Genomic DNA, 3910 nt, shown 5'->3' on the forward strand with positions numbered 1-3910 from the left:
GATCCCACCAAAACCCATGACATAACTAGATACCGCGGGGGAGTCTTCGCTATTTGCTTCTACCGTTACCGGTTAGCTTAGACAAGGTAAAAAAACTAAAAAAGGACAACAAACTACTGAAAGTAGGTGGTAATCGCGCAAACCTGTAAGAGAATACACGACAGAATTAGAACCAAAGAGATGTTTGAACTATGGAAAAAGGAGGGGACAAGAATATCGATGGAGCCAAGTATTTTCTTTCTGTTTTACGAATTCTAGCCCGAAGCTACAACTTGATCTCAAAACAAGCAGAATCATGGAATTTCACAACATTGATTTGCACAAGCACTCGCCGAATTGACTATTTCCCAAAACTCATTTAAAAAATGAAGCATATGAATCCACTGCTCCTTTTGTGGGGGGAAATGAATGCCATGTGCATGAATTGGCCGATTCAGAATCCAAAGAGAATCTTAATTTCCCCTCCCTTTTCTATGTAATCGGGCAGCGTGCATGTCCTGTTCTAAGAAATGCACTGTTGAGTGAATGACACGAGACTAGTTGTGTTTGTCTTGTATACCCGGTGGACTTAGAGGTTAGAAGTGAGAAAATCACTTCAAGAAGATAATACCCTTTTTTGCGGAGTTAGGTTAACAAAGATTGTGAAAGTAGAGAGCAAAGCGGTTGAAGCAAGAGATTTTCCAAGCCAACCCGTCACCTTTTTGCTATGCTGCCTTAAGTCATGTAAGAGCGCCCTGAACCACACGGTATAACTAACTTGGATTGTGGATTAATCAACAAATATCTTGTAAATTATTACACATGCCTCCTGTGTGAGATGTGAGCACTAAAATTTGAAATCTAGTGGCTAGAGACATTACTCAATCACCCTAACACCCATGGTAGGTGGTGAGTTGTTTCTTTACTCATAGTAACTTATGTTGGTCTCATGCATTTATCCTTGCAAACCACATGCTCGGAAGTAGAAATTTCCAATAGGAATTCAAGATGAAATGTTGTGTTGCATGCTAATGCGACCCCTCTTCAAAACTAAGCAGGCCAATGCTCCTAAGAAGGATCTCCGATAAATAAGTTTGATCCATATGATTTATAAAAGAGTAGGAAAATTAAAACACAAAGTTATAACACATATTAAACAAGAGGAGTCTTTTTTTTCTTGCAACTCAGCCTAACATTGTAATTAACGAGCGAGTAGGTGGGTAAGGTGCACCTATTGCGCAATGATAAGTCATCATGCTAGCCACCAGAATCAATAAGTAAGGAGTATATGCCTTTATTTTAGGGCCGGCGCATTTGTAAGATGGCACTCTAGTGAATGGACTCCGATATAGATTCTTCTGTGTAGTCCGTAGGTCAGTTGATGTAGAGCTACAGGGAAGTGCAACACCCTTCTTGGCGCCATTCTTAGACCTAACACCATACATGTGTGTCGGGCATGAATGAAGAGTGGATAAAACTCTTCTCTGTTTAGTTGATCCCACGACAAAAATACTTAAATCTTAGTTATCCCAGACTAGATAAGTATGCAGAGATCTTCATGGAAACAGGGAGGGAGTCCCGGTCGATCTTTTCCAGGATCCAAACTAATTCCACACTTTAAGATTTCACTATATATTTAAGTGCTTGGCTCTCTAAAAAATTTACTAGCATCATGCCTCTAGAAAATACGTACTCTGCACTTTCATGGGGTGATACATATTAGAACTTGGAGCTAATTGATGAAAGCCTTACCGACAACGGCACCAACTAATGGATCTTCAAAGGGCTTAGATTCTAAAGTAGGGAGTGTCAATCATGAAAGCCTTTTGGTACTTTTGTAAGGCGAGCAACTCTTAACCAAAAAGAAAGGCATGAGCACCCCTCCTTCCCTCTGTGGATGTTCTTGTAAAGAAGAAAGAAGGTTCGTGGCAGCTATGGGTTATAGGCAACTCAATTGTCATAAAAAACCGGTATCTCATGTGATTCATATCAAATGATTGAATTTGCATCAAATTATAATTTGTTGGTCATATCATAGGAAAAATAAGAAAAATATTTCAAGAGACAACACTCACCAAAAATGTAGTGTGCATAAATCCTTAAAAAAACCTATAGAACTCACTATATAAACTAACAATCCATATAGCAAAAATCCATGATGGTTACAACCTTGCTAATTTCTTATGAGGACCTTTTGAACCGCAAAGGTGATAAATAAATAGCTGGTATTGTTAGCGCTTAGGCATAAATTGTCTCATCTCCTTGTGTAATTTTGAACTCTCCATTATTTTTCATGTTTCTATAATATTTTGAGAACTTGAGTTTTCTCCAACGGAAAACATCAAATAAAATCTAAAGTGTTCAAAAAAAAAAAATTACGAAGCTATTAAATTCCATACAATCATAGATTATCTATGAACACACTCTTTTTTAAAAAATAAGGAAATATTATGAAACCAAATTAACATTTGAAAATACTATATTTAGCCTTTATGTGGATGTATGAGTGACGCTCGTGTATGAGCAAAAAAATTTCTTCTGTTTTAGACTTGTGATTTTCCTTCTTTGCCTTTTTTTGGCATTCCTAGTTCTTTTTTACCCTTTTTTGGCAAAACCGGCATGGAAGTCTCTCATTGCTTTAATTATATATGTATTGAAAGTGTGGTGTATGTACGCGGTATGTTAGGAAGCAATAAACTTCACAAGATAATTTCCTATTTATTTTTTTTGCTCCTCTGCTTACGGATCCGATGTACATGTAAACTTGTTTGGTTTTGGTGCTTAGATACCAAATCTAGACCCAATCGAATGGTGTTCACATAATTCTAGTTACTATCGCAACTAGTACAATCCAGGCCATTCAGCTCATGGGAAAACAATGAATGCTTACCAACCTTTGTTTTTGTAATAGTGTTCCTTTAGTCATTTGCCCTTTATATACACCACCACAACTTCATTTGAGGATATCACAACTTTCTTATTTCCATTTAATGTCAAGATGTTGGTAGATTTTTCTTATCAATATCCGTAACACTATATTAGTACATATAATAAGGGATAGTCACATATACACATCGAGTAGAGGATCATAGAAAAACAATACAAACGCTAGAACCCATGGGAATAGAAGGCATAGGGAATACTAGTGGTGCTAGAGGGCAAGGAGTTCTAAGAGAAACTTGGCATCTTTGCGGAAGTGTCGTTCTAATCCCGACCTCAAATGCTCCTGTTATTTACAGTAAAAATCCAAAAATATAGTTTTCCCCAGTAAACAATGCTTAGATTTATCCATACATGCATATTTTCGTGATGAAATCATATGTGCAGATGTCTGGGCAAAAATAACAATATCATCACTCCAAAGTGCTTCCAAAACAGTAGTTTTGGAGTTTTTTCTTTTTTTTTTGCAAAGAGCATTAGGAATGTTCTTTCCTCACGGATATTTGCGCATATGTGGAACATGCAACACTGTGTGCTGCCAAGAAATTTGAGAAAATATTGAGTTTTACTACTTTTATTCTTCTATTCACGAGGGTGCATTTAATTTCGAGAGCATAAACTCCATGTCCGAGATTTTGGATCTTCACTGGGGTGATATGTTATGGTGCCCTGTCTCTTGTTTTATCTACTAGCCAATGATGTAAGTACTGTTTTGTGGCTGCAGCCCTGCCATCATTACCAGTGAATCGGATTGATTCTTCTTTTTTGTGACGAGAATTTGATTGATTCTAAGCGCGGCAATAATTGAGAAGAAACAGAATGCCTCCTTTTTCGTGCCCATTCCTTTGTTTGTGCAGAAGAAAAAACAGATTTGAAAACAGAGCCGTTATTATTTTGCTCCAATCCATGCAGAAGAAAAACAGCTGCGAAGTGTGCGCTCAAAAAGAAAACATTATTAGTCTTATACAAGAATCAATTCAATACTCGCTCT

Source organism: Triticum dicoccoides, chromosome 5A, assembly GCF_002162155.2.
Source record: "Triticum dicoccoides isolate Atlit2015 ecotype Zavitan chromosome 5A, WEW_v2.0, whole genome shotgun sequence".
NCBI lineage: Eukaryota > Viridiplantae > Streptophyta > Magnoliopsida > Poales > Poaceae > Triticum > Triticum dicoccoides.